Here is a 15,023-nt window from a genome sequence, read left to right as displayed (position 1 = left end):
GAGAAGGAAGGTTTAGTAATAAAAGTCTACTTCGATACGGTGGTAATCTAATATTAGGATTCCAATTTAAACTACGAAGAGCAAATAATAAGAATTGTTTCTGCACCGATTCAATCCTATCTTGATAAACCCTGTACTGGGGATTCCAGACAAGAGATCCGTACTCAAGGATAGGACGAACCAGTGAGACGTGTAAAGTCTTAGTGATGTAGGGATCATTGAACTCTTTCGACCAGCGTTTTATAAATCCCAAAACACCCATGGCCCTATTTACAGCAGACAGAATATGTTTATCGAATTTTAGTTTTGCATCAAGCAGAACCCCTAAGTCATATTAAAAATAGATCCAAATGTTTTCTTGAGATATTTGGCTAACATTTAGCTGTCAAGGATTCTAGTGCTGGCCATTTTTATGTACTTTTTTTAGAAGAATATTCAAGTTTACTTAAATTTTGAAATATGAATATGAATACTTAAAGAGGCTGGAAATTTATTCTACATAAAATGTATAGTTTGACTTGAAAGTATAAAGTATGTGTTATACTAAGTATAACAGTTGTATATTTATATTAAATATGAATGAATACTTAAAAAGATAGGAAATATATTCTACCTAAAATATATATATAGCTTGACTTGAAAGTATAAAGTGTTATACTGGGTATAACAGTTGTATATTTATATGAAATATGAATATGGATACTTAAAAGGGCAGGAAATATATTCTACATAAAATGCATAGCTTGACTTGTATAAAGTATGTGTTATACTGGATATAACAGTTGTATATTTATATGAAATATGAATATGAATACTTAAAAACTGAGGAAATATCTTCTACATAAAATGTAGAGCTTAACTTGACAGTAGTATAAAGAATGTGTTATACTGGGTATAACAATTGTATATTTATATGAAATATGAATATGAATACTTAAAAAGGCAGAAAATTTTTTATACATAAAATGCATAGCTTGACTTGAAAGTATAAAGTACAAGTGTTATACTGGGTATAACAGTTGTATATTTAGCAGCTTGCTGTTTTTACCATGTATTCGAATTCTAAGCTTTGTGTTTTTTTGTTGAAGTATGTGTACTATACACATTGAACTGTTTGTCACGCTGTATAACAGTTCAATATTTAGCGGATAGCAGTACAAAACAGTTATATTTACAATTTAGTTAAATTCAAAACTTTTGTTTTTCGTCTTGAAAGTTTTCCAAAAAGTTATTCTGTAGAACACTTGCGCCGTTTTTTTTTACCCTGTGTAACAGTTGCTTATTTGGCTGATAGCTGTGTAGAAGAGTTGTATGTACAATCTATTCAAGTATAAAAGTTTTTCATGTTTTTGTCTTTAAAGAATGCGAAAGTGTTATACTGTATAACACTTGCAACCAATTTAGAGACAAGTGTGTATAACAGTTGTATATATAGTACATAAATATGTAGAACAGTTGCAATCACAATTAAAATTAAAAGTTTTTATACCAAAGTGTTATACGGTATAACACTTGCAACTGCTGTGACCGCCCTCGTCTCTGAGGCAGCGGCTGTCAGCCCTTTGGGCTCGTAAACAAATTGAATTGAAGTCATAAAAGTCGCGTCGCCAAGACGCGCAAATGCTGAATGCCTTGTCTCTATGTGTGTGTGTGTGTGTGTGTGTGTGTGCTTGTGCCACGCCCCCTTTTTGGAGGCTGCTGCTCAGTTTCATGCGTGGCGCGTATGCTGCGTGTCAGTGATTGCGACATTTGCACGCTTCAATCCCCATGTTCTTCTCCTTCTCCTTTCCATCGTTGAACCCCGCGTTGTCAGCGCCATTATGTCGCACTTGTTAAATCTGTGAGTGAGTGAAAGAGACAGGGATAAGTGGGGAAAAGACAGAGAGAGAGAGAGAGAGAGAAAGACACACCTTGGCAGCGTTGCTTTTCTTGCTTTTTTTACGCCTCAATAAAAATACAATACGTTACAATTGAATTGAACTCAATTGAATTTGATTGAAGTTGTAAAGCTCAGGCAGACTCCAAGCGAGAGTGTATGTGTGAGTGTGTGTGTGTGTGTGTGTGTGTGTGTGTGTGTAAGAGTAATAATAACAACAACAACAAGAACAAGTAAGAAAGCTGCAGTCGAGTGTGCGCGACTGTGAGATACCCGCTACCCATTTTGAATAAAGCTAAAAATATACTAAATTATATATATACTAAAATTATGCAAAATGGTATATTTGGTATATCAGTACATCCAAAATATACCATAAAGCATATAAGACCCCTAGTAAGTTAGCTTTTTTGCCCATACAAAAGTATTTCTTTAATAACTTGGGCAACAAAATTTTCAGAAATCACAACTACTATAGTTGTTATTGTATATACCAAAATTCGCAGCTGTAGCTTTAAACTTACGCTTGTTGTTCGATTTTTGTTGATTTGCGGGAGCGTAAGTGGGCGTGGCAAAAATTTGAAACAAACTTGATCTGCGTGCAAACATAACAAATGCTGTCGAAAAAAATTATAGCTGTATCTCTTATAGTCTCAGAGATCTAGGTGTTCATATGGACAGACGGACAGACAGACAGACGTAGATCGTATATACTTATGAGGTCTGAGATGCCTCCTTCCACCTGTTACATACATTTCCTGCCGTCACAAAGTTATAATACCCTTCTACCTTATGGGTAGCGGATATAAAAAGAATGAAATGCAATAACGTGTCACCAGCCGACGCCACGTTTTGTCTCCCTCTAGTTCTCAGTCTTTGTCTCCGTCTCTTCGAGGTGTCATTGAGTGTGAATGATGGCGAATGATGTGAATGATAGCGACTGATAATAATGTCGATGATGATGACGATGATGATGATGAGCATTATCCCGATGAAGTGTGCTCGCCATAAATACACTTTGAAGACAAATGCTCTCAGCTAAGAACTCTCTCTTTCTATCTCCCACAAAAGATGCCACAAAAGAAGCTACAACAACAACAACTTCAATTGCTCAGTTACCCGCACAATTTGTACTCACACACACACACTTACACTCACACTCACACTCACTCAGCGTATTCATGCACTCGCATTCATATTCGTATTTGTATTCATGCTTCATCATTGACAATATCAATCAGCGCACTTATTGCTTCCGTCGCACTTGGTTTACTTCTCACCTGTCCACCTCCCCCTTCTCCCTACTCCCCTTCTTACTCCTTATTTGCGCCTCTCTCTGCGCTTCCCACTCTGTTCTTGCATATAACTGTATCAACAGAGCTTGCGACAACACCGAAGTAGTCAGAAAATATGTTTAAGGAAACATATATTTTAGTGATGGATTAAGTTAAAAGTTGGAGTAGAGTAGAGTATTGAAAGTTACTTAAAAGTAGGAATAACGGGAATTAATAATGATTGCTAATCAATTATAGAACCAATAATCTGAATGTTTATGTTAAAAGTTACAAAAATTACATATAAAACTTCCTTAATATGCAATCCTTTGAGAAAGAAATTTAGTAAATTTAATACAATTTCTTTAAAACGCGATTTTCTTTGAAAGAAATTCAGAAAATTAAAATTCCAGACCAGAGCTCAAAAAAAAAAGAATATAATTTTCTACACTGAAAAAAAATTCTAAAATCAAGAAAACTTCTTAAAAATTCGATCATCTGAGAAAGAAACTCAGAAAATGGAATTTCCAAGACAGAGCTTAAAAGAAAAATGTAATTGTCTAACTATAAAAATATAAATAGTAAAATGTTCAAATTTTATTTTCAGTCAGGTGAAACATAAAACAAAATCCTATTCATATTTCAGTTGTCGTATTAGAAGAAGAATATATTATATAAGAATTTTTATATTTCACATTTTCTTAATACTCTTCTTATTTCTTGTACTGATATTTATGATACAATTATTAATTTCATGCTGTTTTTCTTTAATTTTGCCGTTTACTTTAATTCTGACTCAAAGCTGAATGCTACGAAAGACAACAGCTGCCTGCTATGAGAGAAGAAAAGCTACTTGCTACGCTCCAAGTTAAAGTCAACAAGTGAGAATTAGGAATTCCGAATGAAATGTAGTTGACAAAAGCTGTTTGCTACGATAAACGAAAGCTGCTTGCTACGCAGCAAGTTAAAGCGAAAAGGTGATATTATTCTGATATTTATTCATGATTAATTTATTAAGTTGATTCTGTTTTTATTTTTTCCTTTAGCCAACTTTAATACTAACATAAAGCTGCTTGCTACGAGAGACAAAAGCTGCCTGCTACGCTGCCAGTTAAAGTCAACAGGTGAGCTTTGATTATAATGTTTAAATTGAATGCAAAATGAAAAGTGAGAATTAGGAATTCCGAATGAAATGCAGTTGATATTGGGGAAGACAAAAAGAAACAAAATCAATATCTGAGCAATTGATGAAATGGTGCGAGGCATGAGTTACAAGTCAAATGAAAAAACTGTGAAAGTGTTGCATGGCAGACAGAGAGAGAGAGAGACAGAGAGAGAGGGAGAGAGAGAGACAGAGAGAGACAGAGAGAGAGAGAGACAGAGAGAGAGTTGGCCCAATTGAAAAGCTGCTGCTGACACTGCAAGCTAAACCAAAAATGAAAAGCGAGTGCGGTGTGGAGAGGAGAGAAGGGAGTTGAGAGGGGGCGGAGGTTGGAGGTGGTAAGCTGGTTAATCCCTTCCTCGCTCCTTTCATTCCATTTCGTTCTCTTTGTTGTTGTTGTTGCTTTTGCTGGCGGCGTTGACATTTTTTAATTTCCGTTATAAATGAAAACCACATCCGGAGAGCCGAGATTTTCACCTGAACTGTTACAGAAAGAGAGAGAAGAGAGGGAGACAGAAAGAGAAGAGAGAGAGAGAGAGACAGGGCTGTTAATGGCTTAACCCAAAAGGCCTATTTAGGTGCAAAGCGCAATGCGAGAATCCTGTTAACTGTTTTGTCCTTTTTGGCCTTCTCTTTGCATTTACATGTACTTCACATTCCTTTTTGTCAGCAACAACAACAACAACAACATCAGCTTAAAGTGTGAGTACTAATTGAGGTTCAGCTGTGCGTCTTCTCAGAACTCAAAACTCAGCTCAGAAGTTTTTTTAGCCCATCGCTAAGCTTAATTTTATTTGCCTCTGCTTTGTTAGCTTAAGCATTGAAAATCTTTAATTTAACATGAGACTTAGTGTTGATTAGAAGTTGTATTAAGTTAGTATTTAGTATAAGTGTGAATTAAACTAAATACTATTTATAGTATTTGGTATTTTTAGTATTTTGTTACTATTCAAATAGTTAACTTTTTTACATTTAACATTTGTCATAAGCTTTGTTAGTTTGATTATCGCTTTACTTTGTTCACATTTGTAAACCACTTTCAAAGCTTTTGCTCAGTTTTATATGTGCCAAAAGGAATATATATTCACTCCGACTAATTGACGAGACTTTACCGACTGATACAGTCCAAAATGTTGATACCCTTGAGGCTGCTTCGCAATATAATTAATAGGATTTCATTGCGTACCAAGTCAGGATTTTGTATGAGAAGCCACAAACAAAGTTTCAAGGCACTTAGCTTTTGTCCGCAAGATTTTATCCAATACTAAGTCGGGGTTTTCTATGTCAAGCCTCTACTGTAGTTTAATGGCACTTAGCTTTTGTCAGCAATCTCCATATACAGAAAGGTTTTTAAATGTTTTCCGGATGATTTAATCGACTAAGTTCGTCTTCTATATAAGCTATCGTATATTAAAAGTTTGGTTACTATTTGAGGCCTATACTAGCTAATGGCTTTTACATTTAGTGTTTGTCCACATGATGTCATCGGGTGTTCTATGTCAAACCTCTATTGTATAGCATGAAGTTTTATAGCACTGAACTCTTGCACGCAATCTTTACTATGGTACAGTATGTTTCATGGCACTAAGCTTTTGTCAACCATCTCCATATAAGGGATCGTATAACATAGTTCTGTTAATTCTATAAACCTTTACTCTGCAAAGTTTGTTGTTCAAGTTTTATAGCACTGAGCTTTTGACTTCTTTTCTCTTTAACAATAACTGCAAGTAGACTTCCAAATTGTTGGATTAATCGAGTCACAATTGCAGTCGCTGTTATTGAGTTGTGTATTTGATAAAGGAAATTGATGATGACGATGATGATTGTTGGGAAAGCAATGGCAATGAGATGATGATGATGAAGATAAAGTTAGCGTTGTTTCAGAGGTAATACCAAAAGTAGAAAGCTGAAAGTTGTATAGCATTCAGCTTTAATCCGAATGATTTTTGTCAAGTAAGAAGTAAGAGTTTTCTATGGCAAGCCTTTTATAAACGTTAATGGCATTTAGTTTTTGTCCGCATAATTTTATTGAGTAACAAGTCAAACATCTACAATTCAGCAGTAAGTTTTATAGCATTCAGCTCTTGTGCTTATGAATTTATTAAGTCATAAGTCGGGATTTTCTATGGAGAGCAGAAAGTTGCATGTTTGTATGTTGGATTAATCGAGTCACAATTGAACAATCGCTGTTATTGAGTTGTGTATTTGATAATGAGCAAAGTCGAAAGGAAATTGATGACGATGATGATGATGATGATTGTGGGCAAAGCAATGGCAAACAGATGATGATGATGATGATGATGATGATGGCGTTGTGGCATTGCAAATACGCATGTTAACTCACAAATATGCATTTGTCTTGGCCCCAAAAACACACACGCACACGCACACTACGATACACAGCTGGCACGTCAATTGCAGCTGCAAAGTGGAATAGAGACAGAGACAGAGAGAGAGAGAGAGGTAGAGAAGAGGAGAGGAGAAGAGAGTCAGAGTCAGAGTCAGAGGCAATGCACAACACTCTTGAGCACGTAGTCGAAGCATAGCTTTAGCTATTCCCCTTCTCTTTTCCTCTCTTCCTATTACCCTTCTCTCTCTCTCTCTCCCTCTCGCTCTGTTGCATTGTGGTGCAACTGCAGTTTGAGAGCTGCAGCAACAACTGTTGACAATGCATTTGGACCTTACATGTTTAATGATGTATTTACCTACGCCAACTAAACTGGCATCCCTCCCTCCCTCTCCTTCACTCCTCTCTCTCTCTCTCTCTCTCTCTCTCGTAACAAGAACAACAACTGCGGCAGCTGGAAGTTGACTCCAAAGCCGAAAGCTGACAAGAGGCAAATGCGGAGTTTCTGATTGCGAAGCGTACAAATGCCAACACCTTGTGTTCCCCTCTGTGTTCTGTTCCCCCTCGCTCCCCTTTAACCCTCTGATGACCCAGACTCTCTCTCTCTTAACCCCCATTTGGTCACTTCTAGCAATCGCCCAATTGCAAAACCGAATTCGAAAGCTGCAGTTGACGTGAATTGTTCGAGGCTTGAAATCTATGATTGCAGCTATAACTGAACTCAACACACACACACACACACACACACGCATGCATAAATTGTGCCGACTGTGTGTGTGTGTGTGTGTAAGCGTAGGACAAGTGACAACAAAAATGCGAAGCCAGAACAAAACGTAGAGCGGGAAACGGAGATGGGGAAAGAGGAAGATAAATGCAGTTATAGGCAGAAAGGGAGAAACAGAGGGAGAGTGGGAGGGGGAGGGGGAGAGGGAGAGAAAGAGACGGAGAGAGGTAGAGGGAAAGGGAGACCGTAGAGGGAAAGGAAGAGGTATAGGGAGAGAGAGAGAGAGGTAGATGCAGAGAGAGGTAGAGGCAGAGGTAGAAGTGGCGGCAAGGAGGAAGGGAGAAGAAGAGATAGAGGGTAGAAGGAGACGGTAGAGGGAGACTCTAGAGGGAGAGGTAGAGGTAGAGGTAGAGGTAGAGGTAGAGGTAGAGGTAGAGGTAGAGGTAGAGGTAGAGGTAGAGGTAGAGGTAGGGAGAAGAAGAGGAAGAGGGAGACTCTAGAGGGAGAGGGAGACGGTAGAGGGTGACGGAAGAGAGGAAGAGAAGGAGGGAGACCTTAGAGGTATAGGGAGAGGAAGAGGAACCCATATGAAAAGAGGGAAAGATGTATGTAAGAGCGAAAGGGAAGGGGAGAAGATAGTTATAGGAAGAAAGAGAGAGATAGAGAGAGAATGAGGAAGAGGGAGAACGAGAAGAAGAGGAAGAGGGAAACTCTAGAGGGAGACGTTACAAGGAGACGGTTGAAGGAGACGTTAGAGGTATAGGGGGAGGAAGAGGGAGACATATGAAGAGAGGGAATGATGTATGTAAGAGCGAAAGGGAAGGGGAGAAGAATGAGGAAGAGGGAGAACGAGAAGAAGAGGAAGAGTGAGATATGTGAAGAGAAGGAAGAAGGATGTAGGACCGAAAGAGGAAGAGGGACAAAGAACAGCCTCGAGACTTGACTTTCAAATGCCAAAGTTGCCGCCACTCATTGTCTCCCTCTCCTATCCCTCTCTCTGCCTAAGGGGCAGCGTGATGGCTAGGGGTGAGGGTGTCAGGTAGAAGAGAGGAGAAGTGTTGGCGAGCGATGCACTTGGCACATTTTGGATTGTTTATTGAAATCGATGATTACCATAAAATGATTGCTTCGCAGCAATCTCGGAACTCAAATGAAACAATGCAAGAGGAAGACTTTTTTGGGCGGAACGAATGGCGGAGGGAGTGACAAAGGTTAAACGAATAATTAAGAGAATGAGAGGAAAAAGAAAAGAGAAAGGGACAAAGAAAATAGAGTACGAAAAAGGTGGAAATATCGAATTGAATTTAGAAAGCGCACTTTTATGATCCAAGTGAAATATTTCGCGAATAATGAGAAGAAGCATAGCTGGGGGAAAGGAATAAGAAAGAAAGAAAAAAATAGGATAACAAACAGCAAAATGAAGCAAAATAGTAAAGGAAATATAGGGAAAATAATAAAGAGCAAGAAAAATATAGATAGAGATACTAGGAACTTTTATGTATATACTCTTTCTTTTAACTCTTTGAAATATTCACAAATATTGAGAAGCAGAAGAAGAAGAAAAAAATATATAGGAAATAGACAAAAAAGCTAAAGAAGGTTACGAAATATACAGAAAGCAATAAAGAGAACGGAAAATATAGATTAAAAATGATGAGGAACTATTGTAAATTGTTTAGATTGCGACCCCTTTGTGTGATTTTAAATATTTGGTAAAAAGAAGAGAGAAAGAAATTTGAGAAAAATGTTTAAGAAATATGAAGAGCAAGTAAGAAGCCACAAAACACTGTCATAATATCATAATAAGAACTAGAAGAAACATTTAGAGATGGGAAATATAATTTGAAAAAGAAATAAATTGAAAAGAATTTTAATCTGATTCTCTTTAGTTTATTTCTTAAAGGGCATTTTGATCTGATTCTCCTTAGTTTATTTCGTTTTGAAATCTATTTCCCATCTCTAAAGGTTTCTTTAAGTTCTTATTGCTGAACTTGCTTGAATTAAGGTGACGTCTCTTTTCAGCTGCTGACTTCTTAGCTTCCCAGCAGTGTTGCCATTTTAGCTAATTTATTGCTAGATCTAGCTATTTTGAAACTGCAAAAGCTATAAGATTTTGTGAAATGATATTAGCTAGAAATCTAGCATTTTTATTTAATGCTTCGGCTACTTTTGGCACTTTTTAAAAAGTTCCGATAGCTCTATTACCGATAGGATGTATTTTGAGGTTCACGCATAAAATTTGCATTATAGTTCGATTATGTTTATAGTTCATGTGCGAACTTAGTTCGTTCACCCATTACCTGAATACAAATTGTCAAATTGTGACACTGTGAAGCAGTGCTGCCAGTTTATCAATTTAGTTGCTTTAGTTAATTTGCAACTTTTTTTTAAAAAATGCTATTAGCTACAAATTGAGCAACTTTTTTATTTCTCTTTTGACAATTTTAGCTATTTTACTTAAATCCTTTTTGTTATGTATTCACTGCAAAAATTGCGATTAACAGTTTGCAATGAAATCGGGGCTTGTATGTAACCAAGTGGTTCGATTGTATGAGCTACTTGAGTTCACTACAGTTAACTACATTTCAAGTGTAATATTTGCCCCCAAAGTGTTAAAAAAAAAATCATAAAAATACGAAATCCTGTTTTTTTTTTATTTTTAATTTCAAGATTTTATTCTTAAATGAATTAAAAATGTACAAACTTGATGAATAATGTCATTTAAAATATTTAGCAATTTTGTTGGCTATTTTTTGTATAATCCAGCAATTTTTGCTCCAGAGATTTTGGCAACACTGCTTCCCAGCTGCTGAATAAATCAGTGAGGCGTCTTTAAGAGGAAAAGCTTGTTGTGACTTGCAACTTAAAGTTGCGACTATTTTTATGCACAAATGTGTTTATCATATGTGTGAGTATGTGTGTGTGTGTGTGTGTTTGTGTGTGTGTGTGTGTGTGTGTTTGTGTGTGTGTGTCTGTCTGGAACATTTTTGCCACATTTTTTTACACAAAGCGCAATTTTGGCATCTCCGATGTGGTGGCAAGTGGCAAGTACTTGGTGCACTTCACTTGCAGTCGCTTAAGGCAGACCCAGCACAACACATACACACACACACACACACACACACACACACACACACACATGCAACACTCTTATCACACATATGCAAATAATTTCAGTTGCTGCAATTGAAAAGCCAAAAACAAAGCACAACTCGACACACAACTTAACTTCTCTCTCTCTCTCTCTCACTCTCTCTCTGTCTCTATCTCTCTCTCTCTCGCTAGCCGTTGGCCAACTGACAAAACACAAAATGTTTTCCGCTTTAAAGACGCAAAATTGAGTTTTACTTTTGCCTTTGCTAACTAAATCACAACTCAAAACAGCCGCCAAAGCGTTCAATCTTCATCAGAACGCGCACTTTTTCGAAGAGAGGGTGGAGGAGGGAACAGGGAACAGGGGGAAGGGCGGATCTATCATCGATAACTTGGGCAAGACTATCGATGGCATAGCAAAACATGCTGCGCGCTTTCTATTTATATTTGTGTTCTCGATGTGCACTCGATACTCAGCAAATTAGAAGGGTATAACAAGTGAATGGGAAATGCAAATCAGAAAAGGAATTACCAACAAACAATCTATCCAAAACTGTATACAATATGAAGTATAGAATGAAGATTAGTATAAAATACAGAATTATGATTAATATAAAATATAGAATAATGATTAATAGTATAAAATACAGAATAAAGGTTAATATAAAATATAGAAAAAAGATTAATATAAAATATAGGAAAAAGCCAAATACAAAATATAGAAATTGGCTTTACACTATAATAACAACAATCTTTCTGATTCACAAAATTGCAATTTTATGTGGCTCTGGTATATTTTATACTCCATGATATATTTTAGTATTCATTTGGTATATACGTATGTAAATATGGTATATTTTAATATTAATTTGTCCATTTACGAAATATGATTTTTGGTATATTTTGAACTCTATAGTATATTTTGAATTTAGTAGCATATCGATATACCTACTATGAATTATGGTATAATTCAGTACTAATTTGGTATGCATATATGGTATATTTCAGTATTTTTTGGTATTACCGAAAAGGGACTACTTTGGTATATTTTGTACTCTATATACCATAAAAATATATTTGAATGTAGTAGTATATACCAAATATGACGTTTTTGTATATTTTATTATATTTTCGGTATATTAATTTGGTATATTTTGACGACAACATCAACTAAATTTCGTTGATTATATATTTATAGTGAGCTTACAATTAATTATATAATAATAATAGTTTTGCATAATTGAAGTGAGCCCCTTTCTATAGTATATTTTGAATTTAGTATTATATCGATATACCTACTATGAATTATGGTATAATTTAGTATCAATTCGGCAAACATGATATATTTTAGAATTAATTTGATATGACTTATGGTATATTTTGGTATTAATTCGTTATGTATATATGCTATATTTCAGCATTATTTTTGCTTAATAGGGCTACTTTGGTGTATTTTGTACTCTATGGTATATTTCAAATGTAGTATTATATGACCAAATATGACTTTTGGTATATTGTGTTTACTATGATATGTTTTGAATGAAGGAGTCTATCGATATACCAACTATGACTTATGGTATAATTTAGTATTAATTTGGAATGGCTGAAAAAGGGCTTCGCTGGTATATTTTGTACTTTATGGTATATTTTTGGTATACTTTGAATGTATTAGTATATTGGTGTACCATTTATGGTGTTTAGTATATTTTAGTACATCTTCGGAATATTAATTCGGTATATTTTGATGATAATACCCTTGTATTTACAAGCTTTCCTAACAATATCATGAAAATTTCGTTGATACTTATAGAAAGCTTTTCATTTTTGGGATATTGTTACAATTATTAAAATAAGTCCAAGGCCCCAGAAGCCGACATTCTCTTTTCTATAAAATAAAATAAGTATTTAATACTTGATTTATTATAATAGGTAAATAGGATTTAAGTAGGATTAACTTGAAGGTATTACAAAGTCGGGCACTGGACATTAGCTTAGCTTACGTGTTCTTGCTCTTGGGCCCAACTTGATTATCATATGCGCGTTGCCTCTCTCCCTTCCTCCAACAGTCTCTCAATCTCTATCTCTGTCTCTTTCTACGAGTATTTCCCTCTCCTGCGCTCTTCGACAACGACAACGACAACGAGAATGCCATTAAGCACTCAATCAGTCTTTATCAGGTTTTGACAACGATTAACGCTTCGGGCGCCAAACGCTTTTGATGGATGGCTGCCTCGACTTTGGCTGCTGTGGCTGTTGTTATTGTTGTTGTTGTTGTTGTTGCAGGTCCTGCCACAGGACACGCGACTTGAGTTCTTTTCTCCTTCTCCTGCTCTAAGCTGCCTTCATCTCACCTATTGAAATTGATTTAAGACTGCAACTAGCCACATTAGTTAGTTTGTTTCTTTATCTAATTCTACTCTCTGTTCTAGGGTAACTAGCAAGTCTTGCATGCCCGCTTACAGTTTCTTCTTCTTCTTAGTTTTTGTTTTTGGTTTTTGTGGTTCTGCAGTTGAACAATCGATTTGCTCTCATCATGGCTCATTGACTTTGCTCCCTTTTCGATTTACTTGTCCCTTTTTTTTGTGTGTGTTGTTGCTTGCCGTTATCCTTTGTCATGTTGACGCTTTTAAATGTTTATTGCCAGCCCAAGAAGAAGTCTCACCAACCAACCAAGCAACCAACCAACTGCCTCATCAATTTTGCGGTCAGCACGTGAGCTAGGATTTCGACAGCGGATAAGCGCACAGGGTTTAACTCTCTTCACTCATTGCTTTCAATTTTGGTACATTTGGTACATTCCAGCTTTGCTATGAATTTTGGTACAATTGGTACACTCGCATCAAATGTGGGACATTTTGCAGGCAGCACATTTGGTACTTGTTACTTTTCATCTACATACATAATGCATTTGTTGTTTTACCAGGCTTGATTAGTGCGAAGAGTTGAGAAGATGCAGCTTTGCTTTTCCGTCGTCGCCAAACTGTCTGTTTCTTTGTGTGTGCGTTGTTGCTTGATTAGTGTGAAGAGTTGAGAAGATGCAAGTTCTATTTTCTGTCTGCCGTCGCCAAACTGTCTGTTTCTTTGTGTGTGCGTTGTTGCTTGATTAGTGTGAAGAGTTGAGAAGATGCAAGTTCTATTTTCTGTCTGCCGTCGCCAAACTGTCTGTTTCTTTGTGTGTGCGTTGTTGCTTGATTAGTGTGAAGAGTTGAGAAGATGCAAGTTCTATTTTCTGTCTGCCGTCGCCAAACTGTCTGTTTCTATGAATGTGTCTGCGTTGTACTACATAATTGACAACTTCATTAGTGCCGATCGGCTTCTGAGAAGAGCAATCGGGTTGCTTGATTTGTGTGAAGAGTTGAGAACTTGCAGGTGTGCTTTTCTGTCGTCGCCAAACTGTCTGTTTCTATGTGTGTGCGTTGACGACAATTGACGACTTCGTTGGAGGCGATCGGACTTTGAGGAGAGCAATCGGGTTTCAATTTTATACAGTAGATCACAGCTTATTTCAACCACCACCAACCGACAACTTTGAGTTAGTGTACTGGCCAAACTAAAAGAGGTATTAACTTTATTTAAACGCAGGATTTTAGTTTAATGTTTTAACATACAAGATACTTTTTCATTTATCCTCTAATTTTTTGTTTACTATATAAAATTATTGAAAAACAAAAAAATGCCAAAAAAAAGTACCACAGCTTATTTCAACCAGCTGAAAATAACTAAATATAAATATGTTAAACTGTGTATTTAGAATTTCGTATGACCTCCTTCTTGGTTAATAGCTCCTTCCAGACAGTTTGGAATAGATTCCACCAATTTTTTTGTGATATAGGGGCTAATTTTGTCCCATTCTTCCGCTAAAGCCGTTTTAAGGTTAGATTTGTTGGAAATTGGCCTTTTTCCGATGTTCTGGTCCAAAATGGCCCAAAATTTTTTTACAACATTTATGTCAGGTTACTGAGCTGATGGTTTCATGACATGACGATAGTTGCACATTAGCCAATCTTGCCCAATTCCTGCCTTAAACCTAGGGTCATTGTCTCGGTAGAAGCGGAAATCATCCTTAATGCCCAGTTTATCTGCACTTTGGACCAAATTGACATTCAGTACCTCTAGGTATTGAGTCTAGTCAATGGTCGCGTCAATAAAATTGAGTTTTCCGACTACGGCTGTGGACATACAGGCCCAAACCACGACGCTACCACCGTAATGCGTGACTGTAGGCTTTAAATTTATGTTTTGACGCCCGGAATTTGGATTCTGACCGACATATGGAGCTCCAATCAAGCCAAAAATGTTGATTTTGGACTCGTCCACAAATATGATTAAGTTCCAAAAGTTTTTATCCTTTCCCACATGCTCCTTGACAAATTTCAAAAGAGCCTTTTGATTCGCGAGCCTTATAAACGGTTTCTTGCTCCTTGTACTGTCATTAAAGTCACTTTCCCGAAGTACTCTCGAATTGATTCTGGGTGGCACGCCTTACTCAATTCCTCCTCTATAACACTGGCAAATTTTGGTGGCGAAAATTTTGGATTTTCCCGATT

The 15,023-nt window shown here is 36.6% G+C and overlaps 1 protein-coding gene across 1 annotated transcript in view; it reads right to left on the bottom strand.

Moving 5' to 3' along the window:
• The window catches only part of LOC133849020 (RING-box protein 1-like), a 123,237-nt gene extending 108,441 nt beyond the window's left edge, over positions 1-14,796 (bottom strand). The window contains exon 1 of the transcript XR_009895320.1: positions 14,786-14,796. The gene's annotated coding sequence lies outside the window, so the exon portion shown is untranslated. The remainder of the gene's footprint in view (positions 1-14,785) is intronic.
• Positions 14,797-15,023: the final 227 nt, after the last annotated feature.

This window comes from Drosophila sulfurigaster, chromosome X (assembly GCF_023558435.1).
Source record: "Drosophila sulfurigaster albostrigata strain 15112-1811.04 chromosome X, ASM2355843v2, whole genome shotgun sequence".
Lineage (NCBI taxonomy): Eukaryota > Metazoa > Arthropoda > Insecta > Diptera > Drosophilidae > Drosophila > Drosophila sulfurigaster.
Note: the sequence above shows the minus strand (reverse complement) of the source record. Positions and strands in the feature narration are given on the sequence as shown.